The sequence below is a fragment of the Rousettus aegyptiacus genome, unplaced genomic scaffold, assembly GCF_014176215.1.
Source record: "Rousettus aegyptiacus isolate mRouAeg1 unplaced genomic scaffold, mRouAeg1.p scaffold_m13_p_4, whole genome shotgun sequence".
Taxonomy (NCBI): Eukaryota; Metazoa; Chordata; class Mammalia; order Chiroptera; family Pteropodidae; genus Rousettus; species Rousettus aegyptiacus.
In genome coordinates this window covers 112,908,467-112,927,564 of record NW_023416307.1, presented here as the reverse complement: position 1 = coordinate 112,927,564, position 19,098 = coordinate 112,908,467, and the positions used below count along the sequence as shown (strand labels likewise).

The window sequence follows — 19,098 nt, the reverse complement described above, 5'->3', positions numbered from 1 at the left end:
AAAGGTCTCTCTTTAGCCCTTTGCAAAGAAGGTGCTTTTCTTTAGGTTTTCATTAGGTGGCATCTAAGCCTCTTGGATCCCTGCTCTATATAAAGCCTTAAAAATGCCGTTTTATTTTCTTATAGATATTTAATCTTGCTCACTACTCTCAGTCTCATTCTCTTTCAGTTTTAGCAACAGTTTCAGCAGTGTTTGCTCAGATTCCCCTGGGGCTCCAATGTTCGGTCAGAGGGTATGCGGGGAGGGGCCCTCTGGTTTGGGGGATGAGGACTGTAGCTAGCCTCAGTTTTGCAACCATGGCCGGTAAAAATCAACTGTTGTTTTCCTGCCATTCTGCTTCTCTGCTTTCTTCCCTGATGACTGGGCCCTGTCACCAGCCGTGGGGAGCTCACAGCTTTCCCAGGTAGGGCTGTTCAGAGAACTTGCCACACCTTCTCCTCTCCTCCTCCTCCTGCAGGGAGCTCTGAAGGCTGTGAGAGGCAGCTTCTTTATTTCTCGCAGTCCACTGCCCAACATTTGAGGTTCTGACTTGTGAAAGATCTAACGCACAGATCCCATGCTCAGACATGCTCGTTTGCTGTTTGGGTGTTTTTTGTTGAGTTTATATGTTCAGCTTATTGTTGTTTCAAGGAGAGAGGTCTGGGGACATCTCTCCCTCTGCCATGTTTCCAAAATGATAAAACCATTTTTAAATAGTGGTTATTACTCTACTGAGACTTTGGTTTTTTATTTGGTTTTTAAAATTTTTTTATTTTTCAATTATAGTTGGCATACAATATTATATCAGTTTCGAGTATATAACATAGTGGTTAAAGAGTTATATAACTTACAAAGTGATCACCCCAGTAAATCTAGTACCCATCTGACATCGTACATTGTTATTACAATATTATTGATTATATTACTTATGCTATACTTTATATCTTCATGACTATGTTGTAACTATCGATTTGTACTTCTTAATCTCTTCCCCCTTTTTCACCCATTCCCCATCCCCTTCCCACCTGGTAACCCTCAAAATATTCTCTAACTATAAGTTTGTTTCTGCTTTAAGTAAAATAATACATCAAATCCACCATTTGAAAAAATAATAAAGACAATTTCAAAGCCAGGAGTGTTGAACAAGGCAAGGAAGCATCCATATGTCACTTAGGTAAAGTGGTTTTAAAATCATCCAAATTATTATAGAGTAATAAGGTATTCTCTTGAGATCCTTGAATTCATAGTCACTAGGCAGGAAAAAGAAAGACCTTTATAAATTATGTATGACAGAATTATGTATGTCAGAAAATATTATCTTCTTTATAGAACTAAATACAATTAACAGTTGTGTTTTCTAGTCATTTTACTGTAAAGTAGGAAGAAAAGGCAAACTAAAGATTATGTCATAAAATTCAAAGTACCAACAGCATTCAAATGTGTTTTGTCACTCATTCCAGCATCTCCAAGACATGTACTACCTCTTACATAGATTATTGCAATAGTTTTTAGGCATATTTCAATGAAGTGATAATAACAAAATTAAATCAAGACAAAACAATGTGTGTCAGATAAGAGCAGAGCGGTATGACATGTGCTTTGCTTATCTTCTCTTAATACAACAACACTCAGAGGTAGAAACTATTATTACTTCTATTTCACAGTTGTAGAAACCAAGGCTGATGCTTGGAATTCATACCAAGAGAGTTTGATTCCAGCGTCCATGCCTTTAAGCGTAATACTATATATATATATACACATCTCGGCTTCTCCACTGAATTCAAATTAAGCTCTCTAAAGCATGGTGCACCAATACTTTGAATGACTCTTTCTGTGTTAAAAAAAATTCTTTTACTGAGCATTCAAAGCTTTTCCAGCCCTAACCCCAACTTATCTTTTAAGAACTTTCCCTCATACTTCAATAATTGAATTGAGCGTTCTTTCCTCAATATACAACAGACTTCCCATGCCCTTCACCTGCATGCACATTCTTCACTTAGGAATGCTCCACCAACTCATCTCTTCCAGTCAAAACCAACCCATTAGCACCTAGCTCAGAAGTCACCACCTACGTATGTATGTAGCATTCCCACAAACAAATGTGCTTGTGGTATAGTATCTCGATTGGCTGCCTTGTATCTGAACATTCCAATCAGAACTACACGACATTCCATGACAAAAGTGTCAATGCATTATAAAGTAGTTGATTATCAGGGGTTATAGTTATGACACATTTATCTGTATTAAACATATTTCTCTATCTTTTGCGAGACACAGAGAAACAGTTCAGGCCTGACAGGCTGAATTTTAGCAGTCAGTCATCACTATTAGCTGTCCTCTTCAAGAACTGTATCACTCAAATTGTCAACAGTGACTTCGATAACAGGCACATGGCCTAGTTACTGAGCATCAGACCATTTTCCTCATAGAATGCTTAAATAAGAAAATCGACTAAATAAATAATCTCTCAGTTGTCTTTAAAAATATCTTTTGGCCACACAAAATAAACATTACACAATTTACAGTAGGAAAAAAATCTTTATAAAATATAAGATCTAGACATATTTCTTAATTGTAAACCTAAACAACCCAAAATAAACAAAAATCTCCTCTGACCTAGATACATGAGATTAAAAATTGGTTTGGATAGTCTCCCAAACCAATCAGAGCCTCTCTCAGAGGGCTTTCTCTTAACAATCTAGAATTTTCCTCCTTTTTAATCTTTCAGAAATCATCCTCCCATGCTCCAATGGCCTCCATTTCAGAAGAGTCATGTGCAATTATTGCTTCTATCAATTCTTTTAACTTTACCCTTGTGTAACAAGTCCCAGTCCCAGTGGGGCACAAGTAGAGATAATGTGCTTAACCAGCAACCCAAAGAGAAAACAGAAAGGGAAATGACCAGGGGCACAATATGACTCTGCTATCTTTACCACACATCATAAGGACCCCTACTTAACAGTAGAGAGTGGTGCTTGCAACCAATATCTGGGGAACTTGAGAGCATGTGGGACAGATATTTCAAAATAAAAATAGTGAGGAGGCATTTAGGTATAAAATATACCCTACAGAGTAAAGCTGTAGTTTATTGAAGAGATTGAAAGAGGGGAAAGAAACAAGCATATCCTGGCAACCCTGCCACCTGATGACGAGAGAAAATTTTCCTAAGACACATCAAAATGGGGTGATCTCTCACAATTATAAATGTTGCTTCTCTGAAATGCAGTGTTTATAGGCCTTACTTTGGCACAAGTCTTGAGTTTTACACCTGGCTTATCAGCTATTTGGCCTTAGGAAACTTACTTACTCTCCTTGACCTGGGGATCAAAAGAACACTTAGAAAGCAGACTGCACAGTGTCTGCCCCATGGCAAATGCCAATAAATTATACTGTTGCTATTATCATTTGATTTTTATTATTCAAAGGCATGAAAACAAAGACCTGTCTGTCTAAAACGGCACTGCAATACAACATTTTGTAATGATGGAAAAGTTCTATAGCTGTGCTGTCCATTATGGTAGTTACTAGCCACATGTGGTTATTGAGCACAAGAAATATGGCTAGTCCAATGAAGGCATTGGATTTTTAATTTTACTTAACTTTAATTAATTTAAATGTAAATAGGCATATGTGGCTAGTGGTTACTGTATTGGATATCATGAGTTTAAAATAACTAAAATACCACTTTCTTTTGAAGGAACAATGACCTATCCCAAAGGTTCTAAAATCCCAGATGGTAGACCAGTGCCCATCTGCTGTCAAGTATTCATTAGTCCACAGTAAGACAAACAAAAGTACCCAATGCTATGAATTTTTCATAAAGCTAACTCAATACCATTTAAAAGATTATTATTGCTCCTTCTGAGATTGAATGTTCACTCTAAATTTTTATGAAATGCAGTCATTCATTCAACAAATGTGCATTGTAAATCTTCTCTCTATGCCAGGCGTTAGTCTGTGGATATGAAATAAATAAAACATTTTCCTGCTTCATGAAGCTTATGTTCTAGTGGAAGGAGAAATACAATGAATGCACACAAACACATACATACGCACACAACTAAAAAATAATAATGAAGCAGGATAAGTTAATAGAAAGTAGGGCAGAAGGAGGGAAAGTGTCAGAGAAGTCCTTTCCCATACTGTGGCATTTGAGCAAATGTCTGAAGGAGGTGAAGGAGCTAGACATGCACTGAAGGAAGAGCACTCTCGGCATAACACATAGCAAGTACAAAGGCCCTGAAATAAAAACAAACTTGGCATATCCAAGAGAGAGTAGTGTGGCTAAAGCAAGTGAGTTACAGAAAATAAGGTTAGAACATGTATCAGATCACATAGGGCCTGATAGGCCACTATAAAAACTTTTTTTTAATAAAATTATATTTTCAGAATAATTTTAGATTTGTAGAATAGTTACAAAAAAGCTCCAAGAGAAGTCTCAGCTAGTTTCCTCAAATGTTAAACATCTTACACAACTGTGGCACACTTCTCAAAAATAAGAAAATAGCATCAGTATTAATTAAACTCCACACTTCATTCAAATTTCACCAGTTTTCCCGTTAATGTCTTTTTTTGTTCCAGAATCCAATCCAGAATGCCACATTGCATTAAGATATGTCTTCTTACTCTCCTCTAGTGTGTGACAGTTTCTCAGTCCTTACTTGTCATGCCCTCTCAGTTTTAAAGAGTACTGACCACGTATTTTGTAGATTGTCTCCTCAATATGGGTTTCTCAGATGTTTTCCTCATGTTTAGCCTAGGGTTATGGGTTTTGAGAAGAATACCACAGAAGCCAAGTACCCTTGTCATCACATTTTATCAGGTGATGATATGATACCCATATGATTTATTACTAGTAAAGGATTCTGGCTTTTATTCTGAAAGAGATGGGCGCCATGGGAGTGACATGGGCTCACTTTTAAAAGGATCATTCTAAAGCTGTGTGGAGAACAGGTTATAGGAGGCAAGAAGCATGAAAAACAATCAGGAAATTACTGAAAGATTCAGATGAGAGATGATCATGGTGGTTTAGTATAGGATGGCAGCAGTAGAGGTGGTAAAAAGGGGCTGAATTCCAAACATGTGCTGTAAGTAGAACCAACAAGATTTGTCCATGAATTGGATGTGAATTGTGACAGAAAGAGTCTAAAAGATAACAGTAAGATTTTATCCAAAGCATCAGATGGGAAACTGAAAAAAGACTAAGGAAATGGGGGTATTAAGAATCTAGGTTGGACTCATTGCATTTGCAATGTCTATTAGACATGTAAGCAGAGAGGTGGAATAGCGATTGAACAGATGATTCTAGAATTCAAAGGTGAGATTGAGGTCAAAGATATAAATTTGAGAATCATCAATAAGCAGATGGTATATAAAGCCATAAAATGGATGAGATCACCCATATACTGAGTGTTGAGAAGAGAAAAAGTCTAAGATTGAAAATGATGAAGGCAGATGATGATAGCTATGATTTTTTTTTCAATTTCCTAAGTTAGGAAAATTAAAAGCTGGTGACCTGATAGCAAGGTTTCCTGGTATACAAATAAATAAACATGCATATATTTACTTATATTACCATATTTTTTTTAACTCCAAAATCCTGAGAACCATAAATCTAAATAACATCTCCGGCTCCCTTTGCTATCTTTAGTAGTTTTTCTGGAAGGCATTCTCTTCTTGGACTAGAAGTTTTATACTTTGGGGAAGAGAAGAGGAGGTATGACTTTTAAGGGCTTTAAGAACATAGACGCTCTAACTGTAAGAAAGGCCCAGAGAGCAGTATTGGTGCTGTCTCATGGCCCAGTGACACTGGTGAGGTGGTACTCAGTGGTGGTTAAGAAAGAGACTTTAGAAGGGGGGATGGATGTGCCTCAGCTCAGTCACTTATTAGCTACTGGCTCATGAATGAGCAGCTTCCTTCCTTGAGCCACTGTTTGCTCCTCAGCACAACAGAGTTCTTCTAATGCACTGAAGCCCTAAGCACAGTGTTATGCCCAAAATTTTTGACCACCTGAAATTTAGGTGCAATGTTGTTCAAGAAAGAACAAAAATGAATCTCCCTACAAGCAAATCTCTTTTAATTAGAGACGGAAGTATGAAAGAACTAATTGTCACGAAGAACCATTTATAATAATTTGTTCAAATGCCTGTACCTCTACCAGCTGCCTTTCTAATAAAGAATAAAAACTTTTCAGATATAGCATTGAGGCTTATAATTCTCAGATTCAAAGTAAATAAATGAATGAATAAAATCTCAGGATGATGACCTTCTTAGAATATGCTCATAAATGGAAGTAAAGAAAAAAACCAAGGTTTATTCTAGGTCTTACATATTAAGTACATGCAGAAGGCAGGGCAATTTAAAATACTTTTCCCCTATCTTTCTAAGCAGTGGTTATTAAGCTTTAGTGTGAATTCAAATCACCGGGACAACTTATTAAAATGTAGACTGCTGTGCCCAACATCCGAATTTCTGAATCGGTAGGTTTGGGGTGGACCCTGGAACTTTGGATTTTGAACAGGTTCTCAAATTATGCTGGTGCTGCCTGTCCAAGGACCACACTTTGATAACCACTGCTCTAAAAAATGCCCATTATGTCAGAGCCATAGCTGAGAAGATTTCAGTGGACACTAATCTCTTTTATTTATTTCCAGCAGGATAATGATTGATGGCCAGACTGCAAGACTTTACCATCTGATTTGCAAATTCAGCCCTAGGTATTTACTATGTGAATCATTTTCCAACCATCCAGAACTTCCAGGAATTCATGGATACAAAACCACACACTTTGGAAAGCCTTCTCTAAAAGGAAAGCTTAAGAGAAGCCCAGAAGACATGAAGTAAAGACAGAAAAATAAATTCAACAATTACTTCATAGCAACATTGTCAAACTTTGACATAACCAAACGCCATATGAAATATACTAGAAATAGACTACATGGTAAAACCTAAGTAATTCAGAAAAAAAGGCAGCCTAGCCAAACTGTGGAAAATTTTTGAAACATAAATAAATCTTAGTACTTCTTTTTAAAACTATACAACTGAGAGCTAATAAGAAAAAGGAGAGAAATTCAGTTAAAATTGCTCTACATTATAAAACACATATAAAAGTTCATAATTATGCCACCTATTCAGCAAGATTTACATTCCTAGTTCAAAGAAGTAAGTATTTATTGAAAGCATACTCTGGGCAATGCCCTGTTGGGATGAAATGTATCCTTTCCCAATTAATCAAGGATAATCACCCCATCTCAAGATCCTTAATTTAATCACATCTGTAAGATCTTTTGCCATATATGGTAATATAATCACAAATTTCAGAGATTAAGATGTTCATATCCTTGGGGGCCCATTATTCTGCCTACAATTGGTTTTTACTTATTTATTTTTTTAAAACTTTATAAGCTTTAATTTCCACTAACCTTATTTCCATTTTGTTTAAGAATCTGTGAAATAACAGCTTAAGACCACTCAGTGGTTGCTCCTACGCATTCAGTGGGCTGAGCAGGGGGGGCTGCAGACCAGTCTTCAGTGGCGGGCTGAGCGCTCCAGTCTTCAGTAAGAAACTGCTGAATAGGCACAGAGGGCACCTGTATGCCTGCAGACCAGTCTGAAACTTCAGGTTGAGCAGCAGTGAACTCAAGAGCTGCAGCAGTCCATTCACCCCAAAATTCCTCTTTGGTCACACCCTTTTCGGCAGCAGCCTACTCTTCCTTTTCAGTCTCTTCGGGTTCTCTGTAGAAGTAGAGATCATCCATGACCTCCCATGAGTGTTCATAGGAAATGGTATCACACATGTGCAGAACTTCCCAGGCCAGCATCCAATCAGACCGACTGAGTGAGCTCCCTTGTTGTTGCAAGGGGTGGCACTGTCCACATAGCGCAGAGGAAGAGCCTGTTTTACACAGAGCAATGGTAGACAGGTTAACATAAGGTGTCTCTGTGAGAAGCTGGTGGTTGGCTCTGGGATTGGTAACCACCAGAAGTCTCGGCTCCTAGAAGGAGCAATGCGGCCAGCAATAGGAGTGGCTCCAGTGGCAGGGGCAAACTTCAGCACAGCTCGCTGGCCAGTGTTCCTGGATGATAGATATCACAATGACATCACTGGGTTTTCAATGGTAACAATGGCATGAGTTGCCAACAGAAGCATCTCTCAGGTTCTCTTCAAATTTATGATGTAGATGCTATCACTTTCCTTTTGTAGATGTACTGCTCCATTTGGAAGTTTGGGTTGGTGCCACCTAAGTGGGTTCCTGCTGCAAGGAATTTGAGGACATCCTCCTCCTTCATTTGCAGGACATCCAAGGCTGGACACTGTGAAAGTTTCCCTTTAAGTTACATGGGAACCGAGAACAATGCCCTATGGCCCCCTCTCTGGGTAGCGCGGAAAGGCTAATATTGGTTTTTAATGTACTTCTTTCCTTACAGCAATACTAACAACAAACAGTATTAGGAATGAGAATCTATCACAGTTTTCTATCTTAAAGTATCACTATGAAAACTCATTTTTGACAAGGCAAAAAGTAGCAACATGAAAATAAACACAATTTACTCTTTTCTGGAATAATTTCTCATGTACCAGACATCTCAGATGATTTTCTCAATTCAAAGCAATTGCCTTAATAGCCAAATGTGGAATGTAGTAAAACTGCATATACAACTGAAGAGAATATCTTTTTTCTTTCATTGAGCTTTGTTTTATAAGTTCATCTGGATAATTGGAGAGTAAAAAATTTAATTCTGTTAAAATTCATAGGCTTTATACCAATATCCCAAAAATGCAATTCCATGAGCTAGACTAACAGTAATGGCATAGGTTTTGATCCACAGTTCATAACAATTTTTGGACCATGAACACTGGAATTTCTAGGATAGTCAGATGGTGTGGGGTAATATGACAGAATGGTTTCAGTTGGGATATAGACACCATGACAAGTAGCAGCAGCAGCATTTTTTCCTATAATCTTGAAACAACCGACTCTCCCTTGTTTCTTTTAGAGTTCACAGTGGAATAACTGCTTTCACAAAGAGCCTCCCCTGTCCAGAATCCTTTGGCCTATGTCACCTCTCCCCTTCTTGGGAATCAGGTGTACTCAAGGCCACATACTACGTTCTTCTAAAATCTGGTCTGTTTCATTAAACCCACCACCATATACTGAATTATATCCAATAGGGTTTGTATCATCCAGGCAACCACTTATCCATGCAGAAAAGCAGGTTGGGTTTCATCCCAAACCAAATTCTGTCTTTTACTTCTTAGGTTTAGTTTTTTTTCTCCCTCTTTTAATTTATTTTTACCTTATGCATCCAATAATCACTGAACAAATATTACTGAATACCTACTCAATACCAAGCTGAGCATTGAGTTGTAATAGTAAACAAAACAGGTACAGCCCCTGTCTATATGAAGCTTACGTTCTACTGAGGAGACAAAATTAACAAATAATTACACCAATAATTGTAACAGTGATACTTGCCATGAGAAGTCACAGAAGTCACAAAATGGCTGCACAAGGGTAAAATCTGACGAAGAATTCTAAATTTTTAAAAATTGCCCTTTTTTAAATAAGGGAATTATTTAATTTCAATAAAATAGTTAAACAAGAAAAATATTTTAATAACAATAGAAATTGACTAAAATTGAGTAACAGCTCTCTCTTTTGGATAGGGCACATGGTTTCTAATTCCACGGTCCTCAGCACTCCCTTCTGTCTCCCTAACAGTGAGCTCAAATTCAACCATCTGTCATATTTATGCTGCTGTTTTTCTTATAAACTTTTCTTAGAAACCAATACAGTAGCCACTAGCCACATGTGACTATTTAAGTTTTAATTAATTAATTAATTAATTAATTAAAAATTAAATAATAGCTAAAAGTTTAGGGCCTTAATTGTACTAGACACATGAAGTGTTCAGCAGCTACCATAATGGACCAGGCAGATATAAGACACTTCCATCATCACAGAAGATTTTGCTATCGACAATCCATTTTATTCTTTACATCACACACTTGGCTCCCATACACATACCAGTTTGCAATTCCTGCTATAGGATGATATGAAATTGTTTAAAGAGGAGAACCAAACTGGATCTGGGAATTCAAGGCAGGCTCCCCTGTGGAAGTAACCATGAACCTAGGATCTGAAAGATATGCCAACATTAGCTGATTCAAGGTAACTGAAGGAAAAGTGATCTAGGCAGAGAAAACAATATATGAGAGAATATAAAGTAGGAATACATGCTTATAGAAATCTTTCCTGGTTATCTTAGCTCACTTAATATCTCCTTACGAAAATACATCCTTGTTTAGCATATATCCAAGCAATAGAGGCCTACATTTAAATTCAGAGCTTCAGATAATACTTTTTTTTTCAAGTATTACTTGAAAAACCATCTCCATACCCAGAAAATCAACTTTTCTTCCTCTACAATTCAGGATGATAGTTTCCAATCCTCACATTATCAAGGCCTTAAATGTGAAGGCCATCTGCTGAGCAGACCGTTTCCCTGGGAACAGCAAATGCTCTTGAGTGGATTCCACTGTAATATTTTTTTCCTTTCTAAAGGACAGTGACTTCTCTGTGCAGAAAGGCATTCTCGATTTTTTTAGAACTTGCATCTTCTGTGAAAATGATGTGCTTTGGGAGTTGTTTTAGATCCCATGCTGCTGAAAGCCAAGGTTTTGCTAACAGCTTCTCAAGTGCTGGGGCCCATTTATTATTTGATACATTTTTTTTGGACCCTCAGTGGTAAGAATATGGAAGCAGTTCTTCCCACTGAAGAGGCATTGCTTTTCTGGGTCCATGCAACCAAATGATAACTAGTTCTATGCAACTAAATGACAGCTATTTCTAAAGTTTCATCAGTTCTATTGGGAATAAAGAGGAAAACATAACTAAGCACTGCCCTAAAAAGCTCACAGCCCAGGGGTAAAGCCAATCATGTAAATAATTATAATCCCTCCAATCAATACAAAAATAGACATAAATTACAGGTGTTAAATGAACAACCAACACACATATTGGTAAAAACACCGAAGCAAGTCAACATACGAAGCCTACAAAAGAAACATCTCATACAGTTCTTCCACTGACCTCTCACAGGATGGACATCCAGGGACGGTCTTTGAGGCAAAAATAAATCCAACTTTTCACTTTCCAGCCTAAGCCCTTCTGCCCACCCTCCTCTCCCAGATCCTTGAGACCAACAAGATTTAAGATTTTATTCCCATCAACAGACTTCCAAACCCACAAAAATATCTGCCTGTACCTAACACTACATTTTATACTTCATTAACCTGGTACATTTCCAGAGTCAGTGGGGACCTCCATCACACCACCAGATGACGGCATCACCCTTCCTGGACGCCACATGTGTTTATTGAAAGAAGAAATATAAAATCCTCCACACACGAGCCCTTCTAGTTGGCCTGTCTGATACTTGCTTATACTTTCATCTTTACTGTGAAGCAACTGTGTTAAAAAATTTATTTTTCAGGTGCCACCACAGATAAATTGGCCTTTTGATCAGGGAGAAAGCATACGTGAAATTAAGAAAGGACACGTTTTCCTTTCTCTGGGAAGGTTTTAGGGATGTCAGTCACTGTAAAAATCTTTTCTTGGGAATGCTGTCCACATCTGCAAACTGTTCCTGTAAGGTTTATGCAGAAATCTATTTACGAATATAACTTTGCTCCATGATAAGCAATCTCCCTGAGAAATGCCAACCCTGGCCTCCTCAACTGAACTATAAAGTCACGTTGCTTTCCTTTTTTTCCCTATGGCAAGACAGAAGGAAATAATTCACACACCTGAATTCCCTATGAAACAGAAAATGTCTCGCAGGAGAGTATTTTGATAGCTTTTCTTTCAAAGTCATGTGTATGTTAGTTTTAAGGGTTCCTTATCCAGCAGAGAAAGAACCCTTAAGATAGGATCATGATAATGTGAATAATACCTTATTTAAATTAGTTCTGCATTTTCATTTCTTTCCTTTTCTTGAACTTTATCAGAAGCAAGTATAAATTATAACGTAGAAGGGACAAATCTGTAGTTTCTGAAGAAAATATCATCGTGTCTGTACCACTAGTTAGCTATATAATGTTGTCCAAGCCCCTCGACCTCTTAGACCTAGACAAGAGGGGCCTTTGTCCTGGGTCATTCGCTTCAGAGGGCCTCGTACATGACAAATCTCAAAATGCAATTTATTTCTTTTCAAACATATGAAGAAGTTTTGTTTTTATTTGGTAACTGCCTGAGCCAATGGGAAGGATTTGTTAACTAAACTTGGCCCCCAGATCAGAGGATGCTGGGCTGAGAGCCCATGAGAAAATGAACCATAGCCTCTGCCCCTGGAAACCAAGGACAAAATGGGTGTCTAGGTATGCCAGATTCCCCAGATAACTCTGCTCCTTCCCCTTCCCCTTGTTCAGAGGCTACGGTCTGAGAGGCACTTAGAACCCTCTGGAAGGCCTGAGTCATACAAGTATGCCCTGGAAGTAACAGAACCTGACCAACCCATCCCTTCGGGGAACTTGGGCATGTCATCTCCATTTTGGATTTGATGGGTTCAGGGGTCTCTGGCCTAGGTCCAGCTGTTACCTTGCCCTGTACCAGCAAATCCATGCTGCCACACAGGTTCATAGGTCACAGGACTGGCCCTGAAGAGACCGAGGCTCAAAGTTTCCAGGCACTGGGTTACAGGCCCCAGAAGAGAAAGGAGGCATAGCTTGATTAGACAAGGAGACATAGCTTGATTATCTTTGGCATATTTAGATATCTGGTCTGTGGGTCTCCATTAGCACTTGCTCTGGCCCCATGGTAGTGGCAGTCTTTTTCTGGTTCCTTGTCTAAAAATAAGAGGACTCAACTAAATTACAGTTTGGACCTACTCTAAAAAGTCATTATACTTTCCTCTTAAGTATCTTAAGGTAAAGGGAGATAAAAACTGCAATTCAAGATGTCAGAAAAAAAAAATAAAATTTATTTTTCCAGAGTTATTCCAAGAAGAAATCTTTGAATGAATTGCAGCTCTGGCTTACCCTTTCCTACCTCTCAGGTTGCATGCCCTATAAAAAGAATGTCATTAAGAAAAACTATGGTTTGAAATGCTTAGGGATATACACACGCACAAAATACCACAAATACCACACTGTAAAATTCTCCATGTGGTATAAGAATCACAGTTTATCACTCTCTAATGATCAATTGGCAATTAATATTTAACCACCTTCTCGCACTGAAGACCTTTTCTAAAATACACATGAGGAAAAAACTGTAGTGATTATTTCAAAACTCAGCATTCAAATGATAACTTTAAAGAGACTAAATAAACAAAAGCTATGCCAAAAGGAGCCAAAAAGTACAAAAAAAAAAAAAAAGGAGTATTTACTTTATTACTTAGGAGTATTAACTTAAAAACATCTAGAGATGTCAATTGTGAAATACTAATCTGAACTTTAAATTTTTCTGATTTTTTTAATACTAATTACAAAGACAGATGTGCTTACTACTTATGCTGCTCAAACCATAAGCACACTATAAGAAACAGCTTTCCCCTTCTGATCAGAAACATAAATAATGTTTCTATATTATGTCGTATTCCCATATATCAATGGAGCTGGTTGAAATGTATCTCTGGCTACCGTAAATCATAAGTACAGTTAAGCAGAACCTCCTCCTCAAATGTAGAAAACAAGCACATAGCAATGAAATCTAGAATTATACACAATTTGAGTGTTTCTTCATAGTTCATTTTAATTGATTTATATAGACAGGAAAGAGAGGGAACATTAAACCTTTTATAAACCTTCCCAAGCTTTCCTAATTAGGCCAGTACTGCATAAAGAACTTCATAGTTTTAGAAAATCTTAGAGCAATGAAATTAAAATGAGATAAATTGAAGGGAAACACACATATTCCGACACCTGTTCTCAAATTCTGTGCTTCTAACAAAAGGAAAGTTATAGGTAATAGACACAGAGGGTTACAACCAGGTTCCTCACTGGGCCACAAAATGGTATTTCTGAAATTTCTGTCCATATTTACCTTTAGGAAGAAAATCTGTGAAACAAGCCAAAATCATCAAAGAGCTAGAAAAAGCTGTGCTTGACATGAGAAATTTATTTAACAGAACATTAACTGAGACATGTAAAGCAATCAATCTCTGTCAGGACTTAAGGTATTAGTTTTTTTAAAAAAAAAAAAAAAAAGCATTTGAATCTTTATTTAAAACGTTCTCAGAATCTGTATATCTGGTAGGTTGCTAAGTAAATACAAATGTAAAAACTAAAATATCTAAAGTAAATGACTCTATTCTAAAAAATATTTAAGGCAGTGCTAAAACATCAACCATATTTCTTCTGAATCTAAGCCACCATTGATTGTAAGGCACATCTTAATTGATATCTGCAGAGAAAGAAAAATCTTGTAACACCATTAACTATGAAATGTATCTTGATTCCGGAGATGTTAAAATGTGTAAAATAAGTCATTATAATATGCAAAACAGATCCATCTATGATACCTGAAATGGTTAGAATGAATATTTGTATATAATGGCCATTTAGCGAATACTTATAGAATAAATGAAAAAAATGAATGACTTTACAACTTTTTTGGTAGAAAATGTTTGCCAAGCCATGCACTAGAGCATAAGTTCCTAGAGGACAGAGGCCATATTATAAGTTGCTCTAACTCTTCCAGTAGCATCCAGCACCAAACAAAAAACAGTAAATGTATGTTTATTTACAGATTTTAGTAATCTAAAGCACTACACCTCTAAATCAAGCTGAAATGTCTTCTGACACACATACCTTTTCACATTTGTCTTTATCCGGGCTAATTTCCATTTCTAGAGAAAGCTCTTTATCCTCCATTTTATCTTTCTTTTTACAAGATAAGATTTGTATATGAATGAGTTCTAAATCATACTAGCTGTATGACTAATGCAGAGACTAATTCCAATTATCTCCCTGATTAAGTTCATTGAATAAACACTCTGAAGACCTTCGATTGTCTTTCATACAACAAACAGTATATAAGGAAGAGGTGAAGAGGAGCTACAGAGTAGAATTAGACACAGCCCCCACCCCAAGGAGCTAGGTGTCCACTTAGACTTAATCTCTTTAGATTCATTTCAAAGGAAACACATAGCAAATAGCATGATAGTAAACAGAACCTCAAGTTGATGACAAGGGGAAGATCCACTGAGTTATTCAATCAAGTCTCTTAGGTACTGACTGTGTGCAAAGGCCCTAGGACAGATGGAAGAACGTACAGTCACAGCTCCATATCTTGAGGTGGCTGTATACAATACAGGGAACAAGAGTATTGCTGTCACTAGTTCTAACAAAAGGCAAATTAAAGAAGAACATAGTCCTTTGGGTCTCTGAAAAGAAAGGGATTAATTTTGATAGGCCTGGGGATTCAAGAAGATAAAAAGAAAGGTCTTGTGAAGAATGTTTTGAGGTGGGTTTTACAATAGACATGAATTTGAGGTAGATTTTAAAAGAGAAAAAGAAAATCTTTCCGGGTGAGAGAGGAATAAAGGCACAAAGACAGGGAAGCACAGTGCCTGGTGTAGCTGTACATGCTCTACTTGGGGAACTCTTATTATACAATTGCATCAAAAAACTATTATTATATGATTACATCAATCATAAAGTTGACTTCATACTGTTATCACTCTGGTATAAGGGTAGCAAAGCATAGGTGAGGAATATGGTAGGGATCAAGGTTCAGCACATAGGTTGGGATCTAATTTTTAAGAGCCTGAGATGCCGGGCCAAAGGGGTTGGATTCTATTCTAAAAAATGTTTTTTATTTTAAAATATTTATATGATAAATTAAATATGTGTATATATAATATAAGTTCTGCTCTCATTTCAGGGCACTGGAGATCATTCTAACACTAGTCTTCAAAACCAATTGTTTTTATAGCAAAGTGCAGAGCAAAATATGAATTCTACTCACTACGAAAAGTCCTACTACTCATTATCTAATGTTTAAACTTGATAATATTGAGTAATAGAGAAGAGACCCAGTGTATGTTAGTACAGCAGCCAGTGCACTGCTAGCTGTGGATTAGAGGTTATTCCTAAACTTAATACTCTACACAATTTGCCAGATCTGTATTCGTGTGCATATTAATGAATACATACATTCAGTTTTATTTAAAAAGCAACAAAAGTTCCTCCACTACCTAAATGCTTCTTTATAAGTAGCTTCAGAAGTGGCAAGAAGAACATGGCTTTCAATAATTTAATTCCCAAATAGCAGTCCCATGGCCTTCTCAGGCATATTCCATCAACTCTTAGGTCCTAGGTGGGCTAGCTCCTAAAAGCAAACTTCCTTTGCCTTTCCTGAGTGATACCTCTTCCTTAGTCATCACAGTAAGTCTATTCTCCAGATTCTTAAGTGAAATCCTTATCATGACTTGCCTTCCATGATATACTAAAACAATTTAATATTTAAACTTTTCTTGGCTGATTTATTTTCATTTACATGTACTTAGTATGCTCTAAGCCAGGGCTTCTCAATCCTGACTCATTGACATTGGAGACCAAATAACTCCCTGTTGTCAGGGCTGTCCTGTGCATTGTGTAATGTTTGGCAGCATCCCTGGCCTCTACCCACTAAATGCCAGTAGCACCCCCAGACACACCATATTGTGACAACCAAAATTGTCCCCAGTCATTGTCAAATGTCCCCCAGGAGGCAGAATCATACCTTGTTAATAACAACTGGCCTAAACTTATTAGTTCCATTTTACGTTAGTAGTAAAAGTTAACACACATTTAGATTTACAATCACATTTACAACTTAACTCCTTTAATCCTCACAACACCCCACTTTAAAGATGAAGAGACGCTCAGAGAAGATAAGTGTCTTGTCTAAGACCACACTACTACTAAGTGATAGAGCCATCTACTGAACCTGAATCTACTGATGTCAGACCCTTAGCTCTTAACTACTGCACCATTTTGCCTTTCTGGGAATGCACAAAATTGACAGCAGTGGACCAGGTACAGTCTCTCTGTATCTCCCCTATTCTGTGACCCAGCACACATTTAAGGACATATCATTTTTACAACAGGAGATCTTAAATCTTTCCAGGAGTAAAATTTAAACATTTAACAACTGACGTGGCTCGAACATGAACCAATCTCAAGGACACGGGTCACGAACAACCCATATGGGTATGACTGGCCATCTCATGCCCTCAGACTTAATGTGAGATCTGTGTTTTCCTCAAGTGAAATTTCGTTCTGCCCAAGCGGGTACTGCCTTGGTCAAATGCACACATTTATAGAACACTTGCAAACTACAGACCAAAAACGAACATGGGTACCAAAAAGAGTAAGAGATGAGATCCTTGTTTTTAAGAAATCTAAAATTTTATGAATGAAGCAAAGCATCCTGCTATAAAATGACTTAGGAATACTTACGGCACATCCCACAACAATAACTAATTTCAACTAAAAGTAAGGAGAAACCAAGTTGACTGCATCAAAAGTTAGAATTATAGAATATTTTTTTCAGAAACAATTCTTATTTTTATTTATTTTTTTTAAAAAGCTACCAAACTGAAACCGTCTTTTTTTTTTTTTAAAGACCTACAGCACCTGGTATTCCTAGGTGGTCTCCCATCCAAGTACTAAACAGGTTCCACCTTGCTTAGCTTCCGAGATCAGAAGAGATTGGACATGTTCAGGGTAGCATGGCCATAGACCCAGAAACAATTTTAAAAGCAAGTAATCAATCAGGTTAATGAAATGTTGTGGATTAACAGTACTTAACAAGTTTATTTAATATATATTAAAATGATCTAAAATTCAACTATCGATTTGTTTATAATGAACACAGTTTCCTATTTGGGCAAAAGCTACTCGTGCTCTTTAACAGAATAAACATTGTCTTATGCTCCAGTATAATCTATCAATTTGCATAGTAAATCCTTTGTGAAGGCAAACTTTTGCCCAAATTTTAAATCAGTGAGTTATAGATTAATTAAACTTTTACTTGAGAAATAATTGACCTCACTACTCTTCATGCTGATCAAGAATAAAGTGGGGCGGGAGTGAAGGGTCTCGGCCAGCTTTTGCTGCACAGTAGAATAGCCTGGGTTTCATTTCCAGTGATTCTGATTTCATTAATCTGGGATGAGACTTGCGTGTCTAAATTTTTAAGCTCTTTGGATTTTTCTAATGAGCCCCAGGGCTGAGAACTGGGTTAAAAAGATAAAAGTGCATGACGGGTATCAACAATCCCTGGCCACACCCCAGTGGAGATTACAGACTCTTGCACCCCCAAATCAATCAGCCCTTCTATCAGCAGGTTACTTCCTCTCCCTATCTTTGGCTTCTTCATCTGTAAAATGTAGCTGTTCAGTGGGGTAAATGAGAAAACACATGTAAACAGCTTAGCATACTAACAGTCCTATTTTAGTAATTATTATAGCATATTTTAGTAATTATTATAGGCTTTCCAGAAGAGGTGACTGTTGAGACTTAGTCTTAATGGCAAAAATAAACATATGTGCTTCTGTCTAATAATTTTTTATTCCCATCAATTAATTTATTTAAAAGGAGGGAGGGCATTCACAAAATTCAGTGATATGCTGTGTGGACTTCCTGTTTAGAATTATTTACATGCAAGTTAAAGATCAAGCTTTGCATTTGCCCATCCAGCATCCAGAATCCAACTGATATGTTACTCTGCCACTTGAATCTTTGAGGTCCTGATCTATTTCCAACAGACCTCCCATCCCTTCCAATAATTACACAAACATTTGCAGCAGTCCCGACTGCTAAGGCAATGATGGGTTTTCATCTACACGCTTCCTTGTAATAACTAATCCTGCAAACACAATAAAGTAAGTTCCAGGTGGAGCTGATTTTTTTTACAGTATTAGCTAGACACCCCTAAAATAATTTATAATGGAAATTCTGAGATGTCCTTCACATTGGAGGATATTTGTCCCAGACCCAATGACAGAACATGTGTTCACAGGTATACACAACTGTATGTATGCAATACACATACACAGAAAAGGGTTCCTTTCACTTAACTCAAATTTATTCAAAACAGTTTTATGTTATTTATTTTCATGAGTTTTTA

The 19,098-nt window shown here is 37.2% G+C and overlaps 1 protein-coding gene and 1 pseudogene across 25 annotated transcripts in view; both read right to left on the bottom strand.

The window, feature by feature from the left end:
- Positions 1-19,098, bottom strand: part of ERC2 (ELKS/RAB6-interacting/CAST family member 2) — an 895,762-nt gene that overhangs the window by 680,725 nt on the left and 195,939 nt on the right. The window lies entirely within an intron of this gene.
- LOC118601956 lies at positions 17,592-17,710 on the bottom strand (annotated as a pseudogene).